Genomic DNA, 16,064 nt, shown 5'->3' on the forward strand with positions numbered 1-16,064 from the left:
GGTGGGGTCCATGATCACCTGGTATGCCAGACAGAGGTCAGCTCTGAAGAGTCTGCATGAAACTGAGTAGAGGAATAGGGCTTTTAGCCTATCTGTATATGGTAGATGTTTCAGGCCCTGGATTCTCCTGGTGAGGAACCTCTGTGGTCTCTCCAGCTGCTGCATGTGCTTTGCGAGGTACATGCCAAAAGGTGCTTTGTACATAGTAATGGGCCTTAGAAGGAAAGAATACAGGGATGTTATGACCTTCTTGTCCCTGGATGAGATACCCTTACTTATATGTTGGGCCATGTAGAAGGCTTTCCATACCATGGAAGCAACATGGTGGTCAAATGTCAGGTTGCTATCAACCTGGGTGCCCAAATCCCTCACAACTGATTGAATGCTTAGGACATTGTTATTAATGTGATAAATTGTGGGGACATCACTCTCCCCAAAGGGGATGATAATGCATTTTTTGGTATTCAGCTTGAGGCCATGTTTCTGGCACCAGTCATTTGTCTGAGTGAGACCCTCTTGGAGGATGTCCACATCACTAGGGGAATTGATGACAGCACCCAGCTTGCAGTCATCTGCAAACTTGGTCAGCCGTAGCCCACTTGTTTTGGCCTGCACCTCAAAAAAGTATATCCCATGATGCAACTCTGTGTCTGTGAAACAACAGATAAGAAAGAGATGACAGTAGTGCGTGTAGCTCAGATATTCTTCAACCTGAGGTTATAGCCTTGAAGAATAAAAATAGTTGATACTAGCTCATATGGTGACTTTTTTAAGGCCTCTAACACAAAACTGAGGTCCCATGGCAGGACTGCTTCTCTGATTGGAGTAGGAAGCAGGAACTTACCCTTGAGAAATGCCTTGTAAGATCTTTGAGAGGTTAATGAATGAAAGTTGAATCATTGGTGGAAATTGGAAATTGTGGCCAGTGGAGCCGTGATTAAATAACGAGAACCTGAGGAAAAAATTTGCAAAAGGAAGAAAAGTACTTGAGTAATAGATGCAATGAAGTGGTTTAAGAGTCTCTGGTTGTTACTGGAACTGGAGAAACCATGTGGTTAATGTGACATGGAGGAGATCCTACTGGAACTGGAGAAACCATGTGGTTAATGTGACATGGAGGAGATCCAAGTGAGATGACTCAGAGAGGGTGAGAAAGAAGATCTTTTCTGGAATTTAACCTCGAGTGGGGCTTCCTGACATGAGCCCTGTGTAGGGGTAACATATTTGCCTGGGCCAGTATGGGACAATGAGGATCACTGTGGCTTTGCATCTGATTGCCTTTTATATGAACCTGGACATCAGAGGCACAGGGGGAAAACATAATGAAGCCTGGATGGCCATTACCCAACAAGAGAATATTTTGGAGACTACCTCTGTGAGGGAGTTGGGGCAAAATAATTGCTGTACTTGGTGTTGATTGTGGAGGCAAAGAGACTGCAGCAAGGATAGCTCCAGCAGTGAAAGATTTGATTCCCCACCTCCAGATTATGAACTCCTGACTGACCAAATTTGCAGACAATTGCAAATTAGGTTCAGTCTTAAATCCCCATCCCCTACCCCCGGCACTAATGTTCTCTCCAGGAAGGACTTACACAGACAAATAACTTTTGTCAGAGTCATGGAATAAAACTAACACCAAGAAATGGATAACAGTATCCTTCAGGAAGTCATCCATCCCTGGTAACTATCTTATTGACAATACAGCCGTAAGAGTCGACTCAGTCATCATGGATTTGGGGACACACATAGACAGTTATCTAGTCTTTTGCCATCACATGTCTACAGCAGTGAGAAAATCATTCTGTGTTGTGCAATTTATAAACAAAGGTATGGTATCTATTTCCAAGGGGGTCATTATTCCACTGTATTTCACATTCATCAGACCTATCATTGTATAATGCCCTATTTGGTATGTACTTAACCAGGCACATTCAACAACTGGAACATCCACAGAGGTTCCTCACTAAAAACATACAGGGCATAAGTAGCATGTTCTGTGCAGACCAACTCAAAGCCCTATACCTGTATGTCTTCTACAATCTGTTGAGAGGAGATCTATGCTTGGAATACAAGGCATTGTCAGACCTCAACCTGAAGGAGCTCCTACATATCTGAAAAACAAACAGCACCTGAATTACTCATTCTAAAGATGTAAAACTTCCCTGTGATATAAATAGGACCTGCTGGAGAGAAAGGTATGTATTCCAGAGACTACCCCTTCTCTGGAACAGGTTCCCCATCCATGTGAAGCAGAGTTCCTCCCTAACCCAAATCAAGTATAATTTGGACAATTAGATGGGGAACAGGACATTCATCCCTGGTTTGGCACCTGTCTCTCTAATTGACATAAGCAGACAGTAAATGGTTCATCTCCCAGGCCCCTGCTTGTAAATGTTTCATCTCTCAAGCCCTTGCTTACACTCATCAAGGGTAGCAGAACTTGTCAGAGATTTGGGATGCATGTCTAGGCTTAAAAAGGCCCTAGTGGTCATTAGACTAGTATACACTTATGAACCTATGAACTTGTGAGGCAAAACAATAGATCTGCTGTGCTTGTCGGTGAGAAAATTGGCCCTCCCAGGAATGTGCATTGCTGTAAAGAAGAGAAGCAAAGTGATCACCCACTGCCACACTGTCATAGCTCTAGGTATAAGGAGTAGAATCTGGTTCCTCCCTATTTTATGTACCACACTATTGTTATATTGTCTCTTTTGATGGAAATCATCCCTGGAGGCAAGAAGTCCTGCAGTTCCTGTAACTCACCTTCAGGACTTTGATGTGAAGACTGGATTCCTGCTCTGTCCATATATCTTGGACCATTCTTTCCTGACAACAGATCCCGCACCTCAAGGAGGTGGTGTCTGTGGTTACTGCTACTGGACAATAGAAAGGGCATTGCCTGCAAGATCAACATGGAGGATAACCAGCAACAAAACGGACTCCTGCTAAGGTTGGTAATTCAGATGGACACTGTCATTGAATCCATCAGTTGTAACCATTGCACTCTGAGTAACCACTGCAGGATCCATCCACACATGCAACTGTGATAGGTAAAACATTAGAATAGAAGAAGTCATTAGGCCTAGAACCCTTAGAATTAGAACTTCTCGAGGAGATGTGAAGTGAAGCAGATTCAGAACTACAAGTCTTAATTATTAGACTCTTTTTGGAAAAAGAAATGTAGTACAGGGCTTGATGTCCAGTTGGCATCTCAGCTGATGCACTATATGGATTAGGTTGGCTGTAGTTAAGATTTCTCATAGTTGACAGAAATTCCCAAGGACAGGCAGAACTGGAATAAGTAGTTTCTGGCCTTGACAATATATTCTCTTGACATAGCAAGGAGGATCCAGTTGTCTAAGTAACGGAATACTATGATCCTTTACAACCTCAAGTTTATTGCTACCACAACAATGCACCTGGTAAATGCTTAGGGGGACTGTGGTGAGACCTAAGGGCAGGGATCTTAACTGGAAATGACTGGCCCCCATATGGAAAGGAACAAACCTTCAGGATGTTTTTGCTATTTTGATGTGGAGGTAAGTATTCTGGGGGTCAGTCAAGCACATCCAATCATTTGCCTGTAAGCAGATAAAATTGTCACCTCCATGACCATTATGAAGAATGTCATCTTGCCATTTTAGTTGAGTTTGCTTAGGTCCAATACTGGCCTGAGGTTCTTTGCTTTCTTTGTAACCAAAAAAAAAAACTGAAATACTAATCCAGCCTTGCCTGGTCCATTGGGAGCTATTCAGTAGCTTTCTTTTGAAGTAGAGCTATGATCTCTCTTTTGGCTACTTCTAGCTGGTGGGGTGGTATGCTTGAGTCTCTCTGTTTGGGAATGGAAGGTGTATGGGAAAAGGATATGTAATAACCACGGATATTATTCCCTTGACCTAATAATCCTGTGTGATGGCCATCCACATGGGCAGATTGAGGGATGAATGACCCCTGATTGTCTCCACAGGGGAGCAGTCAGGTAGCCCTTTAGGGACTGTTAGGCTCGGTGGACCTCCATGACCTCTTGGTCTGTGCTGTTGAGGGGCTGCCTCTGCTACCACTGTCAGAGGTGGATGCAGAAGGTTCACTCTGGAATTTTCTAAACCATAGGAATTTGGAACTCCTTTGATTCCCACTATAAGATCGCTACAGGGTCTCGAACATAATGCCTGCAGTAGACAGCCTTTTCCCATCCTATTCACACCTGTGTATTCTTTCTTTAACTAAAAGACCAAATAAAGATGATACATCATAATGGACATTTGTAAAGTGTGCTTAGTAATTGTCCACAAAATTGCAGGAATGAGGACCAGGCATGGCACAACTCCTTTGGCTGTATTATATATGAAGCACATGAAGAAACTGAGAGATTAGTGATATTAAACACTGTATCCAAGGTGGCCTGTAGCTGTTGTCTAGAATCAGGAGTTGGGTAGCCTTTTCAGAGAGGCTAAGGTCTACTTTGCCAAACCTCTCTAAAACCAGTTCATGCATGTGTAGTAGTTCAAGGCCAATAAAGTAAAGTTGCCTGAAGCATATGCCCATTCCTCATCCTGCCCCTCACTCTAGGCTCTCTGTTTGCTTGATGAATGGTAGCTATATCCTCGGTCAGCTCTTTGCTCTTTTATGGTTGCCACTGCAGTGATGGTAAGATCAGCCAAGGGGTTCTTGTTCTGAAACAGCCTGTACATGGGGGAACCAGAGAATTTTGTCAGGCTTCCTCAGGACAAATTCTGAAGTTATGGGCTCCAGCCATGCTCTCCTGATGGCCATATCACTCAAGTGGTCTACCCAGACCAACCAACAAGCTGGGGGCCAAACTGCATTCCTCAAATAGGACCTGCTCATCTTGAAAGGGTGGATATGTAAGACATTTTCCCCTCTGACGCATGAGTTCCAAAACCTTACTAAAGTTGAGGTTCTCAGGAGGGGACCAAGTCAATGTATGAAATGACTGATTAATCAGAGGAGTCAGTGTGCCTCCGCTTGCATGTCCTCTTGTTCAGATCCTCAGGTAGTGAGAAATCTGAGTCATCAGAGGACTGGTTCTGTGGCTGGGTAGTATATTTGATAACACTGTCTTGGTTCTGACTCTGGGAAGTTGAAGAAGGTTAAGAGAGATGGAATGGTGTCTATGGGGAGAGCTGACACAGGTGGAGCCTGTGTCACAGCTCTTGAAGAAGACGCTATGATTCTCTCCATAACATTGAAGGATGAAGAGCCTATATCCTCCTGATCTGAGGAACCCCTATCAAGTGCCAGTGCAGTCCCCTCCATAGAAGAGATAGACAGCCTCAATAAAGGAATCACTAAACTGGCAGAGCAGATGGACCTAAGGAGGAAATCAGCACCTCAGCCTTAAAGACCAATGACTGCAACACCAAAAACAGAATCATACGTAATAGGTCCAAAGTTGGTACCACAGTATTGACTTCAAGAGATAGGTCTCATGTCCACTGAAATTCGACAGCCTCAGTGTCAATTTAATCAGACTGGAAAGCGTCAGAGCAGAAGCCAGGGATGCACTCAGCACTGAAGACACCAGCTCCAGGTGGGTAGTTGCTCCTGATGCCACTGTATCAGAGGGTTGGAACAGAAAGGAGCAAGTAAAGGGGATGAGAGATTGTTCTGATTCATCCGTGGAGGGGGATGAGAGAACCCCCATTTTGATCTGCATATTGATGAGTGCTGTCATCTTACAATTCAGCTCCATGTCTGAGGCACTCCTACAGGACCCGAAGGACCTGAAAAAAGATTAAGATGGGGGCCAAGATGGGAATCTTACAAGCTTCCTCTCAGAAGAGTTAACTTGAATTTGGTGATTTTGCTAGGTGACTTGTATACAATAACAATTGGATCTGAGGGAGGTGGAACTGGTGTCAGAGGCATCAATGGAATCGAAGCACGGGTTGGCTCTGATCTGACAACTTTTGAGTTTCTAGCACCAGGAGACTCTTTCTGTTTTTGGGATCCTGATCCCTGACTTTGCCTTTGGGCTGTCTTTTTATTTGCTGTGAACGTCTCTAGCCTTTTTACGCTTGACTGCCTTTGGATCTTGGGGCAGCAAGCCTTTAATCACTAACTTGTTTTTCCTATCTGACAAGTGTACTGAGAAAATATCGTGCAGATTGACCAGTCAGCTTTAAGATGTTCCGCACGCAAACAAACCACACACACTCTGATCGTGTGAGTCCTATGGTGGGATTCTGTGCCCACATTGAAGGCACTTCTTAAAACTATTTTCAGCACCCTTACTATCATCCATAGTTAAAGCAGTAAGCAGTTAAGCAACAAACAAGGGGGCAGCAGTAACAATGGAAAAAGTAGTTGAATAGGAAATGTGTCAGTATATACTTGCAACTACTCAGACTCTAGCACTAAAGAAGGAAAATGTAATGTACACTCATATTTTTTTTCTAACAGAAAAGACTTGTAGGCCTAATGTTCACATACTGAGGGAGGAGGAAAAACAGTGCAAGAAGGTCAAAAAAGGAGCTCAGAGACACAGGAAGATGGAAACAATACTGAAATACATTACAGGCTGTTGCATGGCTAAGAAATAATGCTTAAAAAAATTCTAAGTTGTGGAGCACTTAGCTTTGGTGAGGATCACTACCATGTCTAAATGTTGAAGCAGCAAACAATATCTGTGGAAGCTTCACTTGCTGATGCATTGTGGGTAGGAACATTTTTAAAGGAGCTTGAGGGTGAAGCACTACTTTTGAAAGTTCAGATCTGAGAAGTGGCTTGAGGACCCACAAGTCAGATCATATGGAGGAGATAAATAGGATCTGCCAAGTAAGGCGGAATCATATGTCATATCACATTAAGTGTAGCCTTACGGGATGCCTAGGGTGTCCAAAGACACACTGCACTGTAGACTGCACTTCACCATTATGCTAAATGCTTGCATGTGTGCAAATAGATGTGTGTGTGTGTGTGTGTGTGTGTGTGTGCGTGTGTGTGTGCATGTGTGTGTGCATGTGTGTGTGCATGTGCGTGTGTGTGGTGTGTGTTTGTGTGTGTGTATTTCTGTGCGTGTGGGTGTATGTGTGTGTGCTCATGTGTGCGTGCATGTGTGTACACGTGTGTGTGCATGTGTGTGCGCATGGGTGTGCATGTGTGTGTGTGTGTGTGTGTGTGTGTGTGTGTGTGTGTGTGTGTGTGCATGTATGCCTTTTACTTCTAACAGTAGAGGAACTTCTACATGTCTTTTGCAAGGTGGAGTTGCTATGCAGCAATAGAAATTTGGATGAATGCTGTTGCACCTGTTAAGTTTGTCTTGACTGTGTGAGAAGTTTCTGCGATTCTTCCATACCTGTGGAATTGTTACTTCTCATGCTGTGAAGATGCCAAAATGAAGCACTTGTAAGATGTGGCCATTTTTAGTCCAGCTTTACGTTAATGTTTAGACGATGTTGTATAGGAATCAAGTTATCCTAAACTGTTATTTTCCATAAAGGTGCAAATGTAGTTTTAAAGACCGCATTTCATTTAAGTTTTCTGTTTGTACCCGATTTGCTTGTGAAAATGTTTTTTTCTTCATATCCTTTATAAATAAACTCCTGCTAAATCTTGGAAAACTGCTGATTAAGAATGTGTCTGTAGCCACTACTGAACTGAAATCTGACAGGGTGTATACATGTATACAGAGGCAGAGAGACACCCACACATGCAAACACCCACCTCTATGCACATGTCTGTGAGTACATGTGCATGTCATGTGGACAACAAGTTTGTATGGTGCTATGGCACATGCACAATGCAGCTGACTGGATTTCATTATGGGTTGTACTCAAAGACTGTGCATGGATTGCAAGATGTCACCAACAGTATTTTGTATGTTGATAGTGCTGTCTGTTATGCATGCTATGGGGAAATGATGACTGTATATTCTCTCCAATGTAGTCCTTGTCAGGAGTAATTCATGTAATTTTTTGTCCCTTTGACAAGGACTGTGGTGTAGAAGTAATTTGTATATTGACGAAATGAAGGGATCTGACTTAGTGGTGGGGTCTAAAGAGTTTGGTAGTGGTGCAAGGTTTATATGATCCATATGGTTCCCATTCAGAAGCCTGAAACATCATAAGCCTGAAAATCAAAATCCTGAAACCAAAAGCCTGAAAATTCAGAATCCTGAAAACTCAAAATCCTGAAAGCCCAAAATCCTGAAAGACCAAAATCCTGAAACTCAAAATCCTGAAAACACAAAATAGACATACTGATGTCATTGTGGCTTTGCTATTGTTAGCCCTGGGTGTTAGGTCATGTTGATGTTTATTTTTTATTTTAGGTTAGTTTATTATTGAGTTAGGGTTAGTAGTAGGCAGGTTAGGCATGTATGCAATAGTGACAAATATTTAGGGGGGTTAAGTGTGATGAGGGTTTTTTAGGCGGGGTCAGGTGAGTGTCGATAGTAGCGGACCTTAGGGTTAGGGTTAGGGTCAGGGTCAGTTGGTAGATATTAGTGTCTTTATAGTGACATATTAGCATTATTTGTGTTTTCAGGATTTTGAGTTTCAGGATTTTGGTCTTTCAGGATTTTGGGCTTTCAGGATTCTGAATTTTCAGGATTTTGGTTTCAGGATTTTGATTTTCAGGCTTATGATGTTTCAGGCTTCTGAATGGGAACCGATCCATATGCATGCCATGATGTGAATCCTATGTGACACTGTTAGGAAGTACATTTTTTATCATTTCACTATTTGACTATTGCTACTTTGGTTCAAGTGTTTTTTGCTCAGCACATCAAATTTCTAAGGTCATCAAAGACTTCCCTTTTGTTTTCTGGCTAGCATGCACCTGATGGTTTTGTTTCACAGTTCACACATTTGTAAATTGCAGAACCTGGACAACTATGTTATTTGCATACAAAATCCTTTCCAGGACTATTTCAGGTAGTCACTGGCAGTTGCAGATATTCTATACATGTTCTGAAGTTTTGTGAACCCAGGCTATGGTATGTGGCTTTTACTATAACCAGCCTTGTGTATTTGCATAGTGGATGTTTGTAAATACAGTCTAACATTATTCATGAATGCTGAAGTATCTTGTGCTGTGCTCAAAGCTCTTTTACACCTTCATGTGCTGCAAGGTTATTTTTTTTAATTCCTGTTGTTTGATATACATTAGTCTATACTTTTTTATCCTTCCATACAATATTATGTTAAAGAAATGTATTATTTCAAAGTCAGTTGATAAAATGCAGTCACTGGAAAGTGATACAACAGTTCTTAACATAAGAAATATGTCATTTTAGACACATTTTGCATTTGTCGCATTTTTCTAAGTAATATTAAAAAGCAATATTCACCATAGTTTCTTCTTCAAGGCATTCCAAATGTCACCAAAACAGCTTTGCAGCTCATATATTGCTACATTAGAAATATATGGGTGGCACAGTGGTGCAGTGGTTAACATTGTCACCTCACAGCAAGAGGTTCTCCGGTTCGATTCTCGGCTGAGGTGCCTTCTGTGTGGAGTTTGCATGTTCTCCCTGTGTTCGCGTGGGTTTCCTGCGGGTACCCGGTTTCCTCCCACATTCCAAAGACATGCATCTGGAGCATTTCTCCCCGGGCCTCCGCTGAAAACAGGCTCTGTGGAACCTAGTCGGACATTCCCGGTCAACAAATGTTAATTAAATAAATAAATAAATAAATAAATAAAATAAATGTCAATACTGAGTCATAATCAGTATTCAAAGGAAGCTTTTCTTACATTATACATGCAGCTTATAAGTGATAACCTATGAAAATTTTGTAAAACTCAACATTTCATCCTAAGCGGCAACAAAGGCAAAATAAATAAATAAATGTCAGAAAAATATGTATTAATGTGTGTATGCTTAATGCTAATTAGAAACTAAATAAGTTAACACGTTTTTCATTCTATTTTATATGCACTGTTTTATATATAGTTGAGTTTCATATGAGACTGAAAAGATGCTTTTTGAAACTGTAGTGTGTTTTCTGAAACTTGCAAGATGCCCTCTGACCTAGTAATTGCTAGCACAGCAATATTCATGTTTATGCCTTTTGGAAATGTACTTGAGAAGCAGGTGGTTATCTGCTAGGTCAGGAGAGAATGAATGAACAATGCTATATCCTGTAAATGTAATGATTTTGAACAATCAGCTCTGTTCGAAGTATGAGAACATGTGCAGCTGCAGAAGTTTAGAGATAATATAGACAAAGGATTGTTAGAGAAATGAACTACTTGCTTTGTGCTCAAATTAGCCATAATACCTTGAATGGTAACATTGCATATATCTAACCGGTGGTAGCCAAGGCCACGTTGTTTTCCTTAGGAAGTTTCTCACAAAAATTGATAAATCAGCAGAATATTGTAAAAACAATTATTACTAAGTGATGATGACAAAACTTGTGATTCACTACATCAGTTTGGTAGGCAATGTCTTATTAGAAAGTGTATAAAAATGTAAGCATTTCCTGTTTCTAGTTAGACAAACTCTGTATTAGCACGTTTTTGTCTCCTTGCTGCAAGATTAAAGTGCCTTAACCTGAACCTACCGTGTTTTGATCATTTTTAAAGTATATTTTTCCTTTGACAGTTTGGTCCTTCAGACCGGAAAGTACCTCTCACTCTAGGCCCAGGTCAGAATTGGGCCCGGTGGCATGTACCCGTACGGAGAAGTGGCCACATCGGCTCTTCTGTTTTGAAAGACCTCCGACTGAATTGTCGTTCGAAAGAGACCAGCCACTGTTTCTGATCTGGGATTGGAGGACGAGTCAACATTCCGGTGGATCATCTCACGGAGGGTCAGGTAAGGAGGAATTTACCTTTTTTCTGTTTTAGATCAGGGACTTGTTACAGTACTGTTTTGTCAGGGAGATTTGCATGTGCAGATCAGGGACAAAAAGATTGCTGTCTTGTCATAGATCAGGGAAACAGAATAGGTAGACAGTTATTCTAGATAAACTGTGAAAAGGTGTAAAATCGTGGTACCACGTGATAAGAAGGGTTACGTAACAATTTCTAACTTAGCTAAGGCAACATGGGAAATCAGTGCACGAAAAGTTCCCGAGACCCGCCCCTAACCGAAGACGCAAAATATATGCAATTACAGTGTGCTGATAATGTAAAGTATTATGCAAAATGGGTTGATAAATACAAATTTGATGGCAATTTAGATAAATCTTCACTTATTAAACTTGTTAGACAGCTTAAAACAGACGCGAAAGGTCAGCTAAAAAAGCAACGACAGTTAGGAGTCCCTCAGGCACACAGGTGGCTTGAGGAAGCAAACCACAGGGAACAAAAGGCTAAAAATTCAAAAGCAATGTTCTTAGATAAAGAAGATAATAACTTGGTAATAGCAACAGCCCCTCCTCTGCCCCCTCCGCTTCCCTTACCGGAATATGAAGTGAGTGGACAATCTGATCCACCTCCGCTATACCCAGCTGTTCCTGCAAAATCAAAACCATTTGTCAGGGATCCTATCGAGACCAAGTCTCGAACACGCAACTTGAGAGGGGATATTGAATTATATGAAATGAATAGAAATTCACAAGCTATGAGTGAGGAAGAGATGTGCCCACTCATAGAAGTACCAAATCCACAGGCAGGACAGGATCCGACTCTTCTAGTATATAGACCGTGGACACCGGAAGACATCCGGAAAGCCACAGAGGGAATTCCCCATCCAAAAGTTAATTTTAGAAAATTCTTAGAAGACTTACAGGGCATGAGGTTAAGTTACCATTTGAATGGAGAAGAAGTAGAGAAAGTAGTTGGAGAAATTGTAGGTCCAGATTGGTACATGATCAGTGGCAACTGGAATCCCCGTGATGCAGAGCTTAGACCACTCCCACATAGTAACGCAGAACTGGACAATAGAGTGAAAGGTCTGACAGACCGAATCTCTGAGAAATGGAAGCCTAGGGCTGATTGGACTTACATTAATCAATGCATACAACAAGAAGGTGAAACTGTTGATAGATATTATGCCAGATTATTAGAATGTTTTAATAACCATTGTGGAATGCAGGTACCTGAGGATCAAACACATGATTCCCCATATGAGCAACAGCTAAAAAATGCATTCTTAAAAGGCAGTATTGCGCCAATTAGCAGCTTTATTACAAAGCACATGGTAGATCATCGAACAAGTAGATTACAGTCATTACTAGAATATGCAAGACATGCCGAAAGGCATTTTAATAGCAAAAAGAAAAAGAAAACTCAAGTATTTGCAGTGGAAGATGGGTCAGAAGTTTTTGTAGTACAAACTGGGAAGAAGGGTAAGAGAAATACCCAGGGAAACAAACAATCTGATAAACGATCAGAAGACTTTGAAGAGAGAAAGAAAAGGGGTGAATGTTTCAAATGCGGGAAAAAGGGACATTTGGCAAGGGATTGCAGGCTAAATAAGAAGGCAAACACGGAAGATAAGGAGGGTGAGGAATGACTATATGATAGTCAAGAATCACTGGATAGGAATAAACAAGGAAAGACAAATACAAATGTGGTAGCAAGGGTAGAGGATGTGATGGAAGGGATAGAGGATGTACATGAATTCATAGATAATGAAGAAAATGAAATTTTGGACTTAGCTATGCTGACACAAAACCTGAAGTTACACTTCTGGTAGAAGGGAGGGAAGTCAAATTCCTGTGTGACTCAGGGGCTTCACGGACCCTGATACATCCTTCCAAACTACCAGAAAATTCAGAATCACTAGACTACATATTAGTGAAAGCAGGTAATGGACAGCTGTTTCAGGAGCCACTCTCCCACAACATAGCGATAACTGACCCTGTTTTAGGGATGACCCAGAAAAGCAAAATTGTTGTTTCTGCAAAATGCCCGCTGAATCTCTTGGGCAGAGACTTAATGCAGATATTTGGCATAGCTGTAGTTCCAACTATGCAGGGTATGAAAGCACAGTGACAAATGGATACTTTTGTAGTGCGACCGGAGGGTGAAACATTTTATTGGTACAGCCAGGACTTAGTTACGACTGGTCCAGGGGCAGTAACCGAAGAAGTGATGAACGTAGCCATCAGTAAATCCCCCTCCCTAGACACTGATAAACAGCATTTGTTGCATTGCACTCTATATTACTGTAACAGACCAGGACCTGATAAAGAATATGAGCAAGAACTGTTTAGAAACCATGCTAATAGGTTAGTATTACGAAATTTGTACTGGGACACAGAAGGAAACAGTGTAGTAAGCTGTTCATTGCCCCAGGAATTCCTAGCACTTTACAAATCTAATCGATTACCACATGTAAGCTTAACTAAAGATAGAAATTTGAAGTGGGCAGACCTAGGAGAAAAAGTCACAAGGTGGGAAAAACAGAGTTAGAACTCTCTGAACAAGGAGTACAGAAGGAGAAATTGAATTGGATAGCACAGACACACCCAGCTGTGCACTCACAGGCAAGTGAGGATAGATGAGTAGCACTCTTACTAGAGGAAGAGGAAAAAGCCTTACGAGATATACCAGAGACCCTCTGGTCAACAGGGAAATCAGATGTAGGGCTTATTCGTACAGCAGGACCAGTTGCTATTACGCCAAAATCAGCATTTAGACCTCAAAAGAGACAGTATCCCTTAAGAAAGGATGCAGAAATAGGAATCAAACCTATAATAGCAGCCTTACTTAAGGAAGGAGTCTTAATAGAATCTCCTGATTCACCGTGTAATATACCCTTATTTCCTGTTAGGAAAGCAAACGGGGAATGGCGTATGGTCCAAGATTTACAAGCTGTGAATGACGCAGTTATACCCAGGGCACCAACGGTGCCAGATCCACACACTTTATTGAATGATTTAAAACCTCAACAGAAGTATTTTTCTGTGGTAGATATTAGCAATGCATTTTTCTCAATACCGATACACCCAGACAGCCAGCATTGGTTTGCATTTACATTTCAGGGGAAACGGTATACATATACGAGACTACCACAGGGATATTGTGAAAGTCCAACAATATTCGCACAAGAAATGGCAAGTAACCTGGCGGGATTTATCCCACCGAAAGGTAGTCAGATTTTACTTTATGTAGACGACATTCTGCTGGCAGCCCCCACCCAGCAAGAATGCAGAGAGGATACCATAGCATTATTACAATTTTTAGCTACTCAAGGACACAAGGTAAACAAAAACAAACTGCAACTTTGGAAAAAACAGGTTAAATACCTAGGATATGTAATATCCAAAGAAGGCAGAATATTAGATGAGGACAGAAAAACAGCAATATTACAAGCACCTAGACCAACTACCAAGAAGGAAATGATGTCCTTCCTGGGTACTACTAACTTTTGTCGGAGTTGGATACCAAACTATGCTTTGGAGTCTGCTCCGCTGACTAATTTTATATTCAAAAAGCCGATGGCAGCACAGGATTTATTACAGTGGACACCAGAAGCAGAATCAGCTTTCTGCAAACTGAAACAACTGATAGCTTCTTCCTTAGTTTTAGGATTGCCAAACTATCATAAGCGATTTTTCCAAACTGTAGACTGTAAGCAAGGTTATATGACATCAGTGTTAACACAACAACATGGGGACAAACAACACCCCATAGCTTACTATTCATCACAGCTAGACCCAGTGGCGCGATCCTTGCCCCACTGTGTACAAGCAGTAGTCACAGCTGCAATGGCAGTGCAGGCTTCAGCCTCAGTATTATTGTTCCACCCTCTCACATTGAGAGTGCCTCATGCAGTCGCGATTATTTTACTGCAAGAAAAAGTAGCATATCTTTCTCCTGCTAAACATCTTTCCTGTATGACTATACTACTGAGCCAACCTCATATGACAATTGAACGATGCACAACTTTGAATCTGTCAACCTTGCTCCCAACCCCTGCAGATGGCAAACCGCATTGCTGCTTGCAGGAGATTGAGCAAAAGACACTACCTAGAAAAGATCTTACAGATGTTCCCTTGGATGATGCCGAGGTGACATACTATGTGGACGGCTCGTGCAGGAGGGGTCCTACAGGACAGAATCTAGTGGGGTATGCAGTAGTTTCTGATACCGAGATTTTAGAAGCAGAGTCTTTACCACACAACTTATCTGCACAAGCAGCAGAATTGATTGCCTTGACAAGGGCATGTACCTTGGTAAAAGGTAGGAAAGTAAACATTTTTACTGACAGTCTGTATGCCTTTTCTACTGTACATGTTTTTGCGCAGCAGTGGAAAAATAGAGGAATGATAACATCTACTGGTAAACCAATTAACCATGCGCAATTTATTTTAGATTTGTTAGACTCTATTCAGTTACCTCAGAAAGTAGCTATTTGCAAATGTGTAGCTCATACCAAGCAACAGGATAGAATTTCAAAAGGTAATGCGAGGGCTGATACAGCTGCAAAACAAGCAGCTTCAGCTTCAGAAGTTTTTCTTTTGAGTGAGGAATTACAACCATCTGAGATTTTAGACTTAGAAATGTTAAAAACAATGCAGATACTTACTACAAATGTAGAAAAACAAAAGTGGATAAAACGAGGAGCAATCCTTGAGAAGAGACTGTACATCTCCAAAGAAAAGAAACCAATTTTACCATCTAACTTGTTTAGATATGCAGCTTTGTTGAGCCATGGGCAGTGCCATGTCTCAACAGGGGGGATGGTACAGTTAGTGAATCGAGTGTTTACGACGTATGGATTTTCAAATTACACAAAAAATTTTTGTGCAGCATGCCATGTCTGTAACAAGCATCATGCAAAAGGGGCATTGAAGCCTAAGCAAGGGAGTTTCCATATACCACCATATCCATTTCATACTATTTGTATGGATTTTATAGAACTGAACAAATGCGAAAATAAGAAGTACTGCCTTGTCATTATAGATATGTTTTCCAAATGGGTGAAAGCTTTTCCAACTAAAAAAACAGATGCAGCTACTGTTGCAAAAGTCCTTGTTAAAGAAATTATTCCTAGATTTGACATACTGGAAAAGATTTATAGTGACAATGGCACACACTTTGTAAATCAAACTATACAACAACTTAGTCGTTATTTCGGGATATCGCTGAAAAACCATTGTCCATACCACCCCCAATCTGCAGGATTAGTAGAGAGGCATAAT

The sequence above is a fragment of the Protopterus annectens genome, chromosome 7.part1 (genome assembly GCF_019279795.1).
Source record: "Protopterus annectens isolate FY-2018-M chromosome 7.part1, PAN1.0, whole genome shotgun sequence".
NCBI lineage: Eukaryota > Metazoa > Chordata > Ceratodontiformes > Protopteridae > Protopterus > Protopterus annectens.